This window comes from Dermacentor silvarum, chromosome 3, assembly GCF_013339745.2.
Source record: "Dermacentor silvarum isolate Dsil-2018 chromosome 3, BIME_Dsil_1.4, whole genome shotgun sequence".
Taxonomy (NCBI): Eukaryota; Metazoa; Arthropoda; class Arachnida; order Ixodida; family Ixodidae; genus Dermacentor; species Dermacentor silvarum.
The window spans coordinates 91,504,808-91,523,414 of NC_051156.1; the positions used below are offsets into that span (position 1 = coordinate 91,504,808).

Sequence of the window (18,607 nt, forward strand, 5' to 3'; positions counted from 1 at the left end):
CAGCAGCAGCAGCAGCAGCAGCAGCAGCAGCAGCAGCAGCAGCAGCAGCAGCAGCAGCAGCAGCAGCAGCAGCAGCAGCAGCAGCAGCAGCAGCAGCAGCAGCAGCAGCAGCAGCAGCAGCAGCAGCAGCAGCAGCAGCAGCAGCAGCAGCAGCAGCAGCAGCAGCAGCAGCAGCAGCAGCAGCAGCAGCAGCAGCAGCAGCAGCAGCAGCAGCAGCAGCAGCAGCAGCAGCAGCAGCAGCAGCAGCAGCAGCAGCAGCAGCAGCAGCAGCAGCAGCAGCAGCAGCAGCAGCAGCAGCAGCAGCAGCAGCAGCAGCAGCAGCAGCAGCAGCAGCAGCAGCAGCAGCAGCAGCAGCCTATTTTATGTCCACTGCAAGACGAAGGCCTCTCCCTGCGATCTCCGATTGCCCCTGTATTGCGCCAGCGTATTCCAACTTGCGCCAGCAAATTTCCTAACTTCATCATCCCATCTCGTTTTCTGCCGACCTCGACCACGCTTCCCTTCTCTTGGTAGCCATTCTGCAACCCTAATGGTCCACCGGTTATCCATCCTACGCATTACATGGCCTGCCCAGCTCCATTTCTTCCGCTTAATGTCAACTAGAATATCGGCTATCCCCGTTTGTTCTCTGATCCACACCGCTCTCTTCCTGTCTCTTAACGTTAGTCCTAAGATTTTTCGTTCCATCGCTCTTTGTGCGGTACTTAACTTGTTCTCGAGCTTCTTTGTTAACCTCCAAGTTTCTGCCCCATATGTTAGCACCGGTAGAATGCAATGATTGTACACTTTTCTTTTCAACGACAGTGGTAAGCTCCCAGTCAGGATTTGGCAATGCCTGCCGTATGCACTCCAACCCAATTTTATTCTTCTGTAAATTTCTTTCTCGTGATCAGGGTCCCCTGTGAGTAACTGACCTAGATAAACGTACTCCTTTACAGGCTCTAGAGGCTGACTGGCGATCCTGAATTCTTGTTCCCTTGCCAGGCTATTGAACACTATCTTTGTCTTCTGCACATTAATCTTCAACCCCACTCTTACACTTTCTCGGTTAAGGTCCTCAATCATTTGCTGTAATTCGTCTCCATTGTTGCTGAATATGACAATGTCATCTGCAAATCGGAGGTTGCTGAGATATTCGCCGTTGATCCTCACTCGTAAGCTTTCCCAGTCTAAAGGCTTGAATACTTCTTCTAGGCATGCAGTGAATAGCATTGGAGGGATTGTGAATAGCATTGGAGAGACCAAAATTACTTCACCATAATTATGGCAGCCCTGATACTGGTAGCCATGGCCACTTTTGGCGAACGCATAATGAAGTTCAGAGGCTCACTTGTAAAAAAATGAAAAGGGACGTCGAAGAATATGTCAACTCGTGCCACTTGCGCTAAATACCGGCCGCGAGCAGCAAAGTGGTATTGCCGTACTATTCCGACAAAGTCGTGCATGTTGCCTTCCGTGAAATCGTGCACGTAGACGTTGGTGAATTGAAGTATAGTCTTGGAGTTCACAGAGTGCCATCATTTCTGATTTCAATAGGTCAGTGCACCAAATGCTAGCAGCGTGTCCTGGAGGAGAAGACGCTAGCAGTGTTAGGGCACTGCTTGATCGAGCAATGTTGTCACACCTGAAAGTTGGGATATCAAACAATGGACCCGCAAAACTAAGCGAGAAGCTTCAGCAGTGCGCAGACAGCCGCGGTGTTACGCTACGACATTTCGCTCCATTTCTCCCGCAGACAAATTGCTTTACCGAGAGAGTGACTTGCGACATGAAGAAGATAACTCCATGTAGCCAACGTTTAAAGGCGGGTGGAAATGCTGCCAAGAAGTGGCTGCTGCTCACCACAACAGCACACACACAACTAGTCAAGGTTGTAGCCCATATTTTGCTGCTGATGGCGTGGCACCGACGCAACCAGATGACAAAGAACTTGGAATTAAGGACAAAATGCACCTGTTTAGGTGCCGTAAAAGCAATGAGGAGCAAATCAGATTTCAAGAGGCGATCAAGTTCCAATTTGACAAGCGGCGCCAAAGACGCCGTTTGTACGTAACGTGCTACCCGACAGTGATGCAAGAATGCATAGCTATTTCCAAGTCGTGCAAACATTGGCACAACAGAGTGAATTCTCCGCCGTATACAATGTTCTCCGCTGTCACCCATAGAGGCGGAAAGATGAAAATTGGGGCAGTGTTATGTGGGCAAAAAGATTAAGGTTTTGAGAAATCGAAGAGGAAGAATTGAGAATAAACAGTAATCGCCACCGTATGACCGTACAACCGTATGAATATTTTTCTTGTCGTTACAAGAAACAACTGCTTCGGTTCTCTGGTGCGCTGCCACACTGACGAAGGTTATCCCGAATAGTTTACACTTGTTTCGGGACCTCTCTTGTTAATACAATAAGCGTGTTATCCCTTAAAAACATAGGATTAAGAGTGTTCAGCAATTTCGGGAATTAAATTGTCGAATCGAGTAGGAATCCGAAAGCAATGACTGTGCGATTCATATTCAAAATTTCGAATATTAGAATGCCCCCAAAACCTATTGACTTCTATCTCTCTCTCTCTCTCTCTCTTGCTTTCTTTATTCCTCAATGCTTTCTTACACTCAAACAGAGAATAAAACCTCGCTTTTCCCACACAATATTTTTATAGACTTCCTTTCCCCAAAAATAGAAATTATCGTACATCGACTGGTTTAGTCTGCAGCTGAGTCCTACGCACATAAATTAGGCTAATAATGACATACTAACTACAACGCGGCCACTCGGTGAGCAGAGCGTTAGGAAATTCCGAGTAAAAGCGTGCAAGCCATAAAGCCTGCCACGTATTAGACAGTATGCCTAGCAACAGTACACACTAATAAAGGTATTCAGTGTTTTATATACTTTTTAAGATATGCGGCCATACCCTTGATACCAGGATCAATACCTCATGAAAATAGCACTGAAGTTGTTATTATATGTAATGGGAGCGCAACATAAAAATGCAAAAGAAAGAAAACAGGACAGCCCTTCTGTTTCGTGCTTGCACAGGGGTTTTGTGTTGCACAGCGCGGTCGTGGTTCTTGTTTGTGCTACGCTGCATTTATTAGAGTCAGGAATTATTGCAAACAACTACGTAGAAAGATTACACAACCTATTATATTACTCTTTCAGTGCTCTTCAGTTTTCCATGGACAGCCTTGTTGATAATTACTGAATGTTGTGTTACCTATTTTCTATGCTCTACGTTTTTGAAGCTTATTCACCAGCCAACCTATACAATTACTCACCCTCAAGTAAGAAAAATCAGCAGCCCTTCCTCTGTCGAGGAAATGAGGCGTAAGCGAAGCTTGTCGCGTGTTTCTGAGGTGTTCCTGGAACGAATTGTACTGACCAGTACCATGTTGTGCTCAAACCCAGTGTTGCCAGGTTTGGCTATATATAGCCAAATTGGGCTACGGGAAAATTTTTTTGGCGTTATGTGGCTATATTTGGGCTACTGAAAATCTGCGACTTGGTTGTGTTTGGGCTATAAGTGGCGCCCTAATCCACGCTCCAGAGGTGGCTCTGATCGGGTAGAAGCAAATCTCGAAGGCTGTGTTTTTGCTGGCTGAGCCGGTCGCGTGGCTGTGCGTGTGTGCGTGCGCGAAATGACCCCCCCCCCCTCCCCGCCTTTCCATCCCTCTCTGCGCTGTTGTCTGAGCCGGTGGCTTTGATCTTTGATGCACTTAAACTTACACCCTGCTTGACCGCTAGGCACCCGATCCCCTGGCATCGGGATGAACTTGGGAGTAGTGGGTTTTTCACAGTACACTGTACTAATAAGGCTATGCTCAGGAAGGCAGAGCAATAACATGAGTCGGAGCCGTCGGGCGATCGTGGCGCCGACATGAAAGAAGGGAAGCACGGGTGGATGACACGCTCCAGTGTGTTAATGGCCACGTCTTCCGGATGAAGTATCGCGCCGGACACAGCTTTCGACCTACCCCATGTTTCTGGCGCGAAGCTTTACCGGCTTTATTGCCATTTTCTTTTTCCTGCTAGATGAATTTTTCTTCTTGCTTAGATTCGAGATTCATTTCGACAGGTTGGACGTAAGATCGGATCCTCCTCAGAGAGGAGAATCCAAACATGGGGATGTGGGCCAAGTATGCGAGAACCTATAAAAAAGAATGGGAGCAAGACCCCGAGCCAAAGGTGGGTTCTGGTGCTTTTACTTCTAGATGGTTTGCCCGTAACGTCATGGATGCAGATACTCATTCTGCCAATATCGAAACATGTTTTCAACGATGGCATCAGTGCACCACGTCACATGAACTACACCCACCGTGTTAGCTTAGCTTGTGAGGTGTCGTGCTGCTGGATCGATGACGCGGGTTTGATTCCCGGCCACGGCGGCCGCATTTCGATCAAGGCGAAATGCAGGAACAGCCGTGTACTTAGGTGTACGTTAAAGAACCCGTGGTGGCCAAAATTAATCAGAAGTCCCCTACTGCGTCATGCTTGCCAATCATATCGCGGTTTTGGTACGTAAAACCACAGCAATTATTTTAGAATTTTAGTTTTAGAATAGGGGCCTCAAACGTATTGGGGCCCCAAAGAAATAGCGTCGAAGCCACTGCGCATTCGCAAGACGGGACCTGTGTTTGGGTTTTGCGTGGGGCACGCTATTTCATCGATTTAGTGGGAGCCCCAAAAGCTACCCCAAAAGCTTTCGTCGACAAACATGGCGGCGACCATCGAAGCGACGGCTCTAACCTATAGCACAAAACTGGGCTGGATTCGTGGTAACGCGTGAAGTTTGTAAGCTAAAAGAAGTGATTGCGGTTATCCCTTTCTCTCAACTAACATGTGTAATGAAGATTGATTCATCATACGCCGCTGATTCCGAATTTAATTGTCGATTTCATGGCTCGTAGGCCTATCACGGATTGACTTGGCTGGGTGAAGGTGCGTAAAGTTGGTTACTCAAAACTAAGCGCAACAAGCTGCATGCTGCTAATCGAATAAGTTCTAAATTGTAATTAAAGGCGAAAACACGAAAGTCTAAATTACTTTTCTTATCATAAAATGGTATATTTTATTTTAATATTTATAACAGCTTTTCTTTGACGACGTAGTGACGCTGGAAACGCAACACGCTATCCCCAAACGCAAAACGCCTATTCCAAAGCTCTTCATTCCTGCATGCCCCATTGCTAATACCCGCAAAGCTCTTTGGGGCCCCAAACTTTAGGGGCCCCTATTCTGAAACTTTATTCGCCATCAAAATGGTTTTATTTTTGACTGTAAGCGGTTTTCACAGCATTACCACTGTTATAAATTTGTTGTTTACCATTGCTCTTTGTGCGCCGTCGCGGCTTTTTACCATTTCGAGCAAGTTAGTTCGGGACGTGCTCGTCGCAGAAAACGACTGCGCGCTTCTTACACTAGTGTGCCGGTTTGCGCAGTAATCCTTTAAAGCTCCGCTTACACCGATTCAGACAGTGAGTGGCATCTGTTGTCTGTCACTTTTCTTAACGCATGTTCTTGGCGTGCTAGAGACCTAAGATGGCGGCCAGTTTGATGTAAATTGACACTATATAGGTAGTGTGTGTCCCAGCTAATCCGGGCCACGCTAATTGAAAAAAAACAAAAAACGAGAAAACCAGATTGGTCGATGAGACAAATAACGCGAGATATCATAGCGCGTAAGATTTGTTTCAGCTCATTAAAGAAAGAAGCCGTGAGTACATCGCCGTCGCAGATCGCTGGACAGCTGAACTTCTACGCCGTAGGCAGAGATAACATGAGAGATCGATGACGCTGAACATTATTTTGTGTTCACGACAGCTAAAAAGCAGAGTTCGCAGTTAATATTACTGTAAATAACTGAAAATAATAACTTAGTACTATCTGTCGTAAAATAAAATCACTGTCTCGCCCTCTGCAGCGATTAGCTAGAACTTAAGAGCTTCCGGGGCCAACCAAAAAGTGTTCTGTGCAAGCAGGATGTCGCTGTTGTTGATGTAAAGGGCCGACCGTGACGGCGGCACGGACATTTTGTTACGACGGGTTGTGCAAAAAAGGACTGCAGTAGTCGAATGTGAAAATGTATACACAAATAAAATTGCAAAAAATGGCTATATTTGGCTACGAAATATTTTGCACTTTTTTTTCTGTTTGGCTAGATTTGGGCTACATCTTCTCTAGCTTTTGGCTACGCCGCCTCGTCGGACCTGGCAACATTGCCTGCCACAGGCACTGCAGCTGGCTTCGAAGTTAAGTTACGGTTGAGATACTCGCTTTGAAACCTAGCCGTCGCACCGGAGAAGTTGGCGCTAGCGTTGCCGAGGCGTGCACCACCATTGTCTCGTTCCTGGAGGGCTAGACGACGCTGACATTTGGCCTCAACATCGCGCTCCCGCAACTGGGGGTCGGCGGCTCTTCGCTGACGGTTGGCATCAATATCGCGCTCCCTCAACTCTGGGTTTCGCCTGGGCTTCGGAAGCCCTCACGCTAGAATCGGCAAGTCGACGACGAGCCCTTTCCTGAGCGCGTTCATTCTGGATGAACTTCCACGAAATTTTTTCAAAATTAAATATGTCCGTCACGTAAGACAATGATTGGCTCATACCCCCTTTAGAAATAGCTCCCAATTACGACGACTGAATAGAAGGGAAATTTTACGCCGGAATGATTAGCGCCAAGGCAGCGAGCTGTGGAAGCAGACGACGACGAACGCAGGAGCAGTGGCACGTGCGCACAAACGCGTGCCGAGCAGCAGGAGCGTGTGCCGACCACGTGTGCAGCTCTGAGAGCAGCTGGTGTTTTTAGCGTTACATCGCGGGTGCAGGCTAGCGTACACAAGCTTCGCTTGAAAAAAATAAACACTGATATGGTGGTGTGTAGCAACAATTGTTACTGCCAACAAGTGGTTCTAGTGCAATTGAACGTCAGGGATGGCTTTTAATTGTTTGGTTCACCTGGAAGAAGAGCTACAGCAGGCTATGTATGTTTAGTAACAATAGTATAGTTTTTCAAATTTATAACATGTACTGCGGTATAGCCATTGTCCTCACCTGTAAACGTGGTCACCATAAACAAAGCACAATGGTGAATCATTACTTTGTTGCTCATGTTCATTCAGAATGTATTTCTTTCTCTTCACCCAAACTGTATGTCTTCGTCATGCAGTTGATGATGCAAAGACAATATGCCCGGTGTTGTGCGGAGGATAGGAATATATCATTTCTTGAAATGCACGAGAAAGCTCATGGAGGTAACAAGGAACATTTTAGTGTTTTCTGAAAGAAAAAGTTTGGACTTTGGAGATTTTCGCAATATAGCTACGCATCACGTTAAAGCTTCATCAAAATAAATGCACCACATTCATGCTGATTTCATAATAAACCTAAAGTTTGTCTCGGAAATTCAGCTTCGTCTAAAAATAATGTTTCGGGTGCATAAATGCCTATAATGTTCAGTTCAGTGGAAAACGGAAGGTAAAGAGCTCAGCGTAAGAACACTATTGCTGCACTTACTGCATCATCAAAATCGCCGATTAAATTGCCTTCCTTATCTTTCACTGCATACAGCTTGCTCTTTCCTGCAGCGAATTTCCTTCTCACTGATTTCATGCTGCTCCCTTTTTATTACGATTAGCATTCTGTGGGAGCTTCGCCCAATTTGCAGTACTTATTTGCCCTTTGTCAAATTCCCAGTTACCCAAGTTGATTACTAGCTGATTACTAGCTATATGCTGGCTGCTGCCTCGCCGAGCAGACATGTGTCACTGGTATGCGCTTGATTAGCCAACTTGCTACTAGCTGCATTTTGACCTAGTACACAACTTAGGTCACTGAGTATCTGCTCGAACAGATAACTTCGGCCCTACATATGTTATATCAGTTTGTGCCCATTCTTGGTCAATTCCCCAGGCCTAACGTGCCAGGGGCACAAAAGGGTTATAGATATACCCCTTCTTAGCCATAGCCCCCCATCCGCAACAGATACCTCAGCTCACCGTCGAGCGCGGCCGCTTGATGAATAGCTATTGCAACAAAGCTGGAGCTACGATACTACCAACGGTAGAAATTGCCACGGAGGTTTAACTGGGATGCTGTCAATACAACATGATATACAGTATAGTGTCGTAGTATCGTTCGCCATTGTGGTTGGCAGAGAGAATGATTTTTCACGTCCCTCCAGAGGCTTCGTGATTCACGGATAGCATAGATTTATGACATCGGAATAGAATTATAATAACAATAATCGTCATCAGCCTATATTTATGTCCACTGTAGGACGAAGGCCTCTCCCTGCGAATTCACCCCGTTTAGCACAAAATTCCTTTAGGGAGCCTTGGGCAGCCATCCTCGCCCGGACTGACCTGGAGACTCAATTAAGCCTCCTCGACCAGGCACGGCGCGTGGCGGTGGCCACTGGAGTCCTGGACTAAGGACCCACTCTCCGGCCCCCTTAACCCTATTTTTCCTAAATAAAGTTAATTCTCTCTCTCTCTCTCTCCCTGCGATCTCCAATTACTAACCCCGTCTTGCGCTAGCTGATTCCAACTTGCGCCTGCAAATTTCGTAGCTTCATCACCCCATCTAGTTTTCTGCCATTTTCGACTGCGCTTCCCTTGTCTTGGTATTCATTCTGTAACTCTAATGGTCCACCGGTTATCCATCCTACGCATTACATGGCCTGCCCAGCTCCAAGTTTTCCTTTTAATGTCAACTAGAATATCGGCTATCCCCTTCTGTTCTCTGATCTACACCGCTCTCTTCCTGTCTCTCAACATTAGGCCTAACAATTTGCGTTCCATCGCTCTTTGTGCGGTCCTTAACTTGTTCTCGAGCTTCTTTCTTAACCTCCAAGTTTCTGCCCCACATGTTAGCACCGTTAGAATGCAACGATTGTATACGTTTCGTTTCAACGACAATGCTAAGCTCCCAGTCAGGATTTGGTAATGCCTGCCGTATGCACTCCAACCCAATTTTATTCTTCTGTGAATTTCCTTCTCGTGATCAGGGTGCCCTGTGAGTTATTGACCTAGATAAACGTACTCCTTTGCAGACTCAAGAGGCTCAATAATCACCATATTAGTCATCAAAACATATAAAGCATATCGATAATACACACACACCGTAGGAAAGAATAATAATCTCATTAATGTCGCCCATCATCTCCGAAGGATTGATGCGCCACCATTTTTTTAGTATTGCCTTATTTTTTGCAAAGTGAAGATTTCTAATATCACCCATTTTCTTCTTGTGTAATAAACAATTCCATGCTTCGCCATTTCTTTATACTTTGCAACTTGTGCGAGCTTACCTAGTTGTCTTGAAGTCTTACCTCAAAGCTGAATTTCGTCCTCTGAAATTAGTCGAGCTGCAGCCTCACTCACTATTCATATGTTATCATTACATTCTTGTTCTAAAACCTCCTGTTTATTCGCGAATAAAAGCCTGAGTTCGTATGTTTCTTGCCTGAGAGCACCCAGTTTGGCCTGGTTCCCTTCTACTAATTTTGCTTGTTCTCTTCAAATTGGGAGTAATGGTTGACCTCCCTAACATATATGATCACTGCCCTTGGTCACACCTAACACTTGGCCACACCTAACAGTGATCGGGTTGGTCCAGAGAATCAAATATATTTCATTTCTTGTTTCTCTGTTAGGGCTTTTCCAAGTCCACTTCTTGTTAAGGCACTTCCTGAAGAAGCTATTCATTACTTGGAGTTGATTTATTTCCCCCGATTCTGCCCAAATATTTGGTCTACTATTTCTAGAGGCATCATACTTAGCGCATGCCTAATCCCTGAAAGAAGCTGGAAAAACCGTCAGACTGAGGACTTCTTGCCAATCATGTAGTTTGGAGTAACTCGCTCTTATTAGAATTCTGGACATAGAGCCAGAAATGGTGAGTACAAACAACAATACCGGTCATGGACGCCTTTATCATTTTGTACCTACTAAGGCGATTAGCGTAATTAAGGTGCTTTCTGCACTTTGTAGGGGCTGTATTTCTGGCGATCACTCTGAGCGTTTTCCCACGAACTCGGTTCACCGGGTAGCCCAAGGTCTAGTGGTTTGAGCATGGCGCTCCTGCGATGAGGGAAACGATTTCTAAAACAATCGTAGGGCCAACTTGGGTCTTGGGTATGTGGCACTGCACAGGTGTGGATCATCAGTTGACCCGTTTTACGCCAACCTTGTATCTAGGAGTGCGTAGTCCATGGTTAAGTGGGTAGCGCATCGGGCTGGTGTGCTGATGGAGCAGGGTTAGAAACTAACCTTCGGAACAACTTCGTTCACTGAGGATGCCGCTCTGTGTACGTGCCACCGTTCAATGAACCTCTCTGATGCAAACTTGGAGCAGTGGGCATGTGCCACTTGGTCTGTGGCGCTCTTCAAATAACCTGACAAAATTGGCCCTCAAGGTATGTGCAGCTCTTCAATGAACCTCTTTCAGGCCAACTCAGATCGCTAGGTATAGGCCCTGGGGTATGTGCTGCTTTTCAGTGAACCTCCTTCACGTCAACTTGTGTCACTGGGTATGTGCAATTGGGTAACGTCAACGAGAATGCGCCACTCATCAATGAACCACTTTGACGCCAACTTGGGTCATTGAGCGTATGCGACAGGGAATGCGCCGTTCGTCAATGACCCTTTTGAGGTCAACTTGGATCAGCGGGTATCTTATGATCTTCAATGAACTTTCTTGACGCGAACTTGGGTAACTATGTGGCACCTAAGATGCATCACTCTTGAATGGGAAAAAATAATTGGAAATTTCCTCGGTACTGGGCAGTATCAAACTCATGTAATTAATATTGAGACAAACTTGTCTGAATGGCATATCCACACTGGCGCTACGCGCAGACATCGGGGCGGCGCCGGTGAGTGATACAGCGCAGCCAAAAAAGGGCCAGAGAGACACCCGGCTGCATAGACAACAGACAATGTTTAACGCGTCCATATTGTCGCAGTACGGCGGGTTGCTTCATTGCATGATTGCTAATTGCAGTACCGTCAACAATTATAATTAGATGAGTTTATCGTGACATTTCCTGTATTCATACTGCAAGTCGTGTGAATGTTGGTTGACACCACTATCATTGTATGAATATTTGATAATTGTATTTTAAGATATCATTGTGTGAAAAAGAATGCTCAATAACTGAAATTGAAGTTAAAATTATCTGATGTAATGGCGTGGCCACTGGATAAAAAAAATTCAGAGCGCTTCCACTGTGTGAAGATGGAAGACCAGCGAAGCTGTACTTGTTCATAACTATATTGAGTTATGTATGGTTAATTCCTATATTGATTGAATAAAGACACGCACACGTAACTCGTTGTTGTTATCGTCTTTATTTTCTCTTTACTTTGTCATCATAGTAATCATTGCTTTGTGGTCACTGTGATAACTGCAATTGGTTGCCGATGCTGTCGCGTCCACTCCCGGTTCTGTTCGCGAACGCGATCCTCACGGGCACGGTGTTGCTCTTCATCGGTCACGCAGCGCCTATCCAACGCTACGGATCCTTCGGATGACACGCGTTCGGCTATAGCCACTTCGCCCCCCCCCCCCCCCGTCGGCTTCGCGAAAGGGGGGGGGGGCGAAGCTTTCGTTCCCATTCACGCTGTTGCTAACGCCGGAGCTCTTTCATGCACGTTCTCCTTCAGTACAGACTACGCGCACCCTGGCCATAGCAAGACCAAATTACAACTGCTGATAACGTCAGTAGGGCTATGTAGACGTCACAGGAAGACGAGGCACGGACATTGGTGGGTACCCAATGACGTTTTATTATTCAATCATCCACTCCGGAGCCACGGAGCACCGCCGGAGCGCAGCAGGCTACTGTGGATCCAATTTTGTCGACGCGACTTTTTTCTACACCCCTGTCGACGCACCCACTTTTGGTCATAACCTAGCAGTAGCAGTCGCTTCGCCGTAAAAAAAGGTCCAGTCTTTCAACAGATCATCATCATCATCAGCCTATATTTATGTCCACTGCAGGACGAAGGCCTCTCCCTGCGATGTCCAATTACCCCCGTCTTGCGCTAGCTGATTCCAACTTGCGCCTGCAAATTTCGTAACTTCATCACCCCATCTAGTTTTCTGCCGTCCTCGACTGCGCTTCCCTTGTCTTGGTAGTCATTCTGTAACTACAACGGCCCACCGGTTATCCATCCTACGCTTTACATGGCCTGCCCAGCTCCATTTTTCCGTGCCTAATGTCAACTAGAATATCGGCTGTCCCCTTTGTTCTCTGATCCACACCACTCTCTACCTGCCTCTTAACGTTAGGCCTAACATTTTTCGTTCCATCGCTCTTTGAGCGGTCTTTAACCTGTTCTCTAGGTTCTTTGTTAACCTCCAGTCTTGAGCCCCATATGTTAACACCGGTAGAATGCAATGATCGTACACTTTTCTTTTCAACGACACTGGTAAGCTCCCAGTCAGAATTTGGCGATGCCTGCCGTATGCACTCCAACCCAATTTTATACTTCTGTAATTTCTTTCTCATGATCAGGGTCTCCTGTGAGTAATTGACCTAGATAAACGTACTCCTTCACAGACTCTAGAGGCCTCACTGGCGATCCTGAAATCTTGTTCCCTTGCCAGGCTTGGAACATTATTTTTATCTTCTGCATATTATTCTTCAAGTCCACTCTTACACTTTCTCAGTTTAGGTTCTCAATCAATTGTTGTAATCCGTCTCCATTGTTGCTGAATAGGAGAATGTCATCTGCAAACCGAAGGTTGCTGAGATATTCGCCATTCATTCTCACTCCTAAGCCTTCGCGTCTGAAGAGCTTGAATCGTTCGTCTAAGCATGCAGTGAATAGCATTGGAGAGATTGTGTCTCCTTGCCTGACCCCTGTCTTGATAGGTAACTTTCTTCTTTACTTGTGGAGAACCAAGGTAGCTGTGGAATTCTTGTAGATATTGCCAAGATATTCACCTGCGCCTCCTTTACTCCTTGATTACGCAATGCCTCTGTGAGTGCTGGTATCTCTACAGCAAGGCGTGAGGCATTGCGTATAAAGGGCCGCAAGCTTTTCAAGCATGATATCGCCAACATCTTTGACTAAATGGAATGTTATTGCATCGTCTCCGGTAGCTTTTCCCATGGTCATGTCTTGCAAGGCCCTTCTAAATTCATCGCTAGTTATAGAAGGAGCCTGTGTATCCTGTTCATCACTACTTCGAATTAAGTAGCTTGGTTGATCTTGGCACTGTAAGCTTAGTATAGAATTCTTCCGCTGCTTTTACTACGTAATCGAAAGGATAGTGTCAAAGATACTCACCAGCAAAGAAATTCGGAGGGACACTTAAGCACAGTCTTATGAGTTGTGAATGCGAAAGCATTTCGAGGGCGGTCCTTCGAGTTTTCCGAGACCGAGAGTGGTCTTTCGAGTTTTGAGCCACGAGTAATGTACCATAGTGGTACGTGCGACCCGAGCCGGCAAGCAGCATCAGCCTAATGTGCCAAAGCCGCATGCCACGGACGCGGCGATGCCTATTGGGCGATGTGTCGCGGCGATGCCATTTCCCTCACGCAACACCTGGAGAGCCAGCGCCGCAGCAGGTGTTCCCTTTTACCGGCTCTGCCAATGTCTTCTAGATAGCACAGGGCCTGTGAACTTCGATCCATGACGCCATGCTGCCTTACCCGACTGCCATACAATCTAATGGGAATGCTCCCGATGAAGCTGTGGTGATTTCGGTGTCCCCGCTTTCGTCACATCGGGCTTGACAGTGCAAAAGTTGGTTCCGGTATCACGAATGTCACAAAGTAGGGTGCACAGGCCTGCTTTCTCGAAGGCGCTGGCTCTGCTCCCTCGAGGCAACACCACCTAGATAGCACACGCCTGTTCACTCCGATCCATGACGTCATGCTACCAGGCCCGAAATTTCCATTTCCAAGCCTGTTGTGACGAAAGCGGTGACGTCGAAATCACCGCTGCTTACTCGGCATCATCCCCATTAGATTCTATGGCATTTCGGGCGAGGTATCATGGCGTCACGGATCGGAGAGAACGGGCGTTGTGCTATTTTGGTGGCGTTGGTCGAGGAGCGCTCTTGCCGAGGGCGAGGGTGACGTGGCATCGCAGCGATGCCCTCTCCCCTCGCGCCACACTTGGCGCGCTATCGTTGCAGCAGGTGGTCTCTTTCACGCGCTCTGCTCCGATGAGGAGCATTGGTGACGTGGTGTCGCAACCAATAGGAAATTAGGTGTCGTTTCGCTTTTATAGGTGACAGACGCCGGCTTTTTCGCTCTATCACCTCGCTTAAGCACTGCTGTATCACGATATGTCAGTTTTTAAGTATTGATTGACCTACGCTCCTCCTTATGCAATTAGCTGGAAGTTTTTCCCCCATTGCCTGTCTATACTCAGTTGCCAGCGGTGATATAACAACTCTTGCAAATGCCAAAGAAGTTGTTCATTATATGGTTCCTCTGCCATGGTTATTCATATTTGTTAGTAGAACATGTGCCTTCAGTGAACTCTTTATTCAACCTTTAAGCCGTGTGCCGTTCATGGCCTGTGTAAACAGTGATGTGAGTAACAACGCCATCATTGTTAATTGACACCTGTAGTTAGTACCTCCCGTTGCTCCCGTCCGCACTGACGGTGTAAGGAGTGGAGAAGCGCTGCCGCTGTTGTCAGCGTTTTTAATCTGTCGTATCGGTTCCAGTACCGCCAGCCGCTTCTGTTCCAGTAATCTGGCTTTTCTCTATAGCATTGGGTCCAGGACCGATGGTTCGAACGGTAATGCCGGTTCCAGAAATCTTGGTTTTCTCAGTTTCAGTATGTTCGGTTTTGTCGGTCTTGGAGGTTCCAGTCTCCACGGTCGCGTTGGTTCCGTTGCCCTTTGTTTTCTCGGTCTCCTTGGTTATAGTATTTTTGGTCGAGTCGATTTCAGTACCCTTGCTTTTGTAGTCACATCGGTTTCAGTACCGGTGATTTTACCGTCTCTTCGTGTTTTGCTTTGCCGGCGCTCTCCGAGGCGCCGATACCTGTCTCGCTAGTATTCGCTGTCACGGTAGCTTCAGTACCAGAAGCGTTTGCTTTCGAGTCGGTTTTATTAGGTTCAGGGATTTTGGATTCTGCACCTTCAGCAGGGCTGGAATTGCGTGTTCGTTCTTTTTCCGCCTTTAAGAAGTTTGTAAGCAGCGGCAGCCACGCCACCTGCGGCCGCACCGCCGGCCACTGCTTTCAGAAGCGAAAAACCTTTTACGACGTTTCTTGTTTGGTGTTTGAACTATAAGGACAGAAGGGTTGCGTGGGACGTAGGATGGGCCATACCTGACGCTTCCTGCTTTGTTCATGTTTCCATTGAAATAAGTATAGTCGTTATAAAGCCTTCGAGAATTACCACCGTTTCTGTTTCTTTTGCGTTTTTTACGGCTTCGTCTAAATCTTGCCAGGGACTGATATTTCCCACTTTCGATCACTCTGTTGTCGAGACGCTCTTCATAGCTCGAGCGTCGCGCAGCACGCTTCACACGTAACAGCCGCTGATGCTCATTTCGAGCACCTGGTTCTTGGGCAAAAAACTTTTGCGACTTCCCTTTGCAGTTTCGCTGATAAGTTGGCTAGCATGGTGAATGACGTTTGTTTCACTGAGAAAGTCGGATCTCGCATAGTCGGCGCTAGTTAAGACGGGAGCCTCGCTAGCATGACTGTTGCCACTCGCAATGCTATTGTGATTACTTCTTATGGCGTGGCTGGGGCCTCGTTCGACACGTCCTGATGCAGTGTAATTCTTGATATTGAGGCAGGCTCCCCCACTACAGTGGCCCATATACTAGAAGGAAGAAAGAAAAGTAGAGGAAATTTATAATTGAGTATCATTAAGAACGAGCTATGTTGAAGGCGTGTGTAATGCTGCATATGACAATTTGACGCAGCTATGAGCCCAAAATTAGAGCTTAACATACAAGAACTGTCTAATACGAGAAACCAAACTGCTGAGTGAAATGGGACATTTGGCTCCTGTAAAAAAAAAAAAACGTAAACTGCAAGTTGCGCGATCTCACGTAATCAAAGCCCAATCGCCCTATTGTTTTCTAGCAGTGGCATTAAAGCTTTCATTTCTAAAACTGAGCCGTGCTTTTAGACAAGCTCACCCATGACTCACCCGTTTAAAAATTTACCCTCTATGACGCTTTCTTGTACTTGCTTAGAAAGTTTTCGTGAAAGCAGCAATTCTCCCACCATGATCAACTCCCATGTACGCCAGCCTGAATGTTCCCCCATTTTCACCAAATTTGTTCCCAGTGGCAGTTCTCCGAAGATCGCGGGCTAAATTCTAATTAATTTATTTATGGGGTTTACATGCCAAAACCACAATATGATTATGAGGCACGCCGTAGTGGGGGACTCCGGAAATTTGGACCACCCGGGGTTCTTTAACGTGCACCTAAATCTAAGTACACGGGGTTTTCACATTTCGCCCCATCGAAATGCGGCCGCCGTGGCTGGGATTCAATCCCGCGACCTCGTGCTCAGCAGCCCAACACCATAGCCACTGAGCAACCACGGCGGGTAGGCTAAATTCTACGCCTTTCGAAACACACACCTATAACGGTCTTGAACGGTTGCATAAATGATTTAATGAAGAGACTGTAACTAACCTAACACCTTGCTTTTGAACTTTGCCTGCGCAAAACTCAGTACATTTCTCACATTCTGCGAGAGATAAACAAGGTGGATTATATAGTTAACAGTGGACACTAAGTGCAACTCTTTTAATGCATCTGCGCAGCGAAAGAACGAGTTACAAGTAATTGTTTAATAAGCTATATTTATCCCGGGAACGTTTAAATTTTCCTACAAGTGACACGGAGCATTCTGCCCATGCCCACTAACCGCAAGCTATGTGTATAGTACAATTATCCTAGGACATTGAGAAATATTTTTGATAGCGACCGTATGACGCTTTCTAGAACTTTATTACGAAATTTTTACAAAAGTCTTAATTAGTCCACTCATAACTACAGATGTACATCACTCATAATGTTCCTACCATATTTGCAAAATTTAATCTCGGTGGCAGATGTTCTCCGCGGACAGCAGCCTTAATTTGTGCCGGTCATAAAACGCGCTTATAACGCTAAGCAGCGCTTGCATGCGTATTTTAGTGCAAATTCATTAGTCTAAAGTAAAATGCAAAAAAAAAAAAGAATTTTTCATTGTCTACGCCGATCTTTCAAAGTGCGCATAACATCGTTTCTTCATCTCAGCACGGCTTCATTTCAGTTAGGGGAACTCAGTCTCTTCTGGAACACTTTTTAGGAATTTTAATTCGGCTTTTGAGCACAACAATGTAGTCCGTGCATGGTTCCTTGATATCAACAATGCATTCGACCGGTTTGCCATGGCCTTATCTACTTAAGCTTTCGCTGTGGATTTTCGGGGCTCTGTTATGGTGTTGTGAGAAAGTTTCTGTCAGGGAGGCAGCAGCTGTTGCTGCCGGCGAAGAATGCAGTATAACATCTCACTAATTAAAGCAGCTGTACTGCCAGGTTCTTTGTTGAGTTCCTAATGATTTGAACTTTTTATAAACGACGTCTACGTTAAAGCCAGGGATTGCTTTTATCTTATTATATAATCCTTGTAAAATAATGAAAAAAATACTTATTTCCCTAGCCCATTAAATGCAATTATCAATATCGCCATCTACACCTGCTAGACTGCGCTTTTTGTCTTGAGAAAAACGACCGTGTTGCTTAACAGCATGGCGGAAAACTATAACATTGCTAGCATTACCAGCTGTGTTCTGTTTCTCTGAATGCTCCCGATCATTTTGCGCGGATTTAGTGTGAGCGTACACAAAATAATTTGTTTGTCGGAATTTCTATACCCCACTAAAAATGCGGGTCTGCTGCGCCTGTTTACAGGACATTATGAGCTCTCACGCTTTTGGCTGTGCAGATGGAGCATTTTGCGCTAGTGACTCAGAAGGCTAACCTCAGTTCTTGCCTCTAGTCCTGAATAAGCAGCACGATTTATGCTATAGTTTAAGCCGTCTAAAACAGCAATCTTCCATTCTCAATGCAAGTTGTCTGCTATATCTCTTAACGCGTACACTCATCAGCTATACGAAGAGAGACAATAATGCTCGCTTTGTTCAGATCATTTAGGCACACTATTATTACAAACTGCATTACGACGAAGGTAAAAATTCCGCCTCCATTCGACTTGTGAAAGTGGATGTACGGGAGCGGCTGGTGCGGATTTTAGGAAAGTACAGCCCCCCCCCCTTCCCCAAATGACGTTGGACGACGTTACACAAGCGCCACCTCCACAGGCGACGTAGGTCACGAGCGCACGCACGTGCGGGGAAGTGCCGCATACATCCTCATTTTATAGGCAAACCGCCAAGTGTAAGCGCCTTATTGAACCAAAGTAACGTTTAAAAGTAAATTGCGTCAGAAAATGCGTAAGTACTACTAACACAAGCTGCAGACATGATAGCTTCGTATTGTTATTACAATATACGAGAAAACATCAATGGGTTACGCGGCCTTAACTACAACAACAACCGCTTTTCCAGCTGTCATTTGAGGTCGGTTTGAGTGGCGGCGGCCGCTGTCCTTAGTGCGTCAGCGTAA

At 46.2% G+C, this 18,607-nt stretch overlaps 1 long non-coding RNA gene across 1 annotated transcript in view; it reads left to right on the forward strand.

Annotated features, from left to right (window-relative positions):
* The first annotated feature begins 528 nt into the window (after positions 1 to 528).
* The window catches only part of LOC125943880 (uncharacterized), a 68,106-nt gene continuing 50,027 nt past the window's right edge, over positions 529 to 18,607 (forward strand). The window contains exon 1 of the long non-coding RNA XR_007465960.1: positions 529 to 1,053. This is a non-coding gene — a long non-coding RNA (uncharacterized LOC125943880). The remainder of the gene's footprint in view (positions 1,054 to 18,607) is intronic.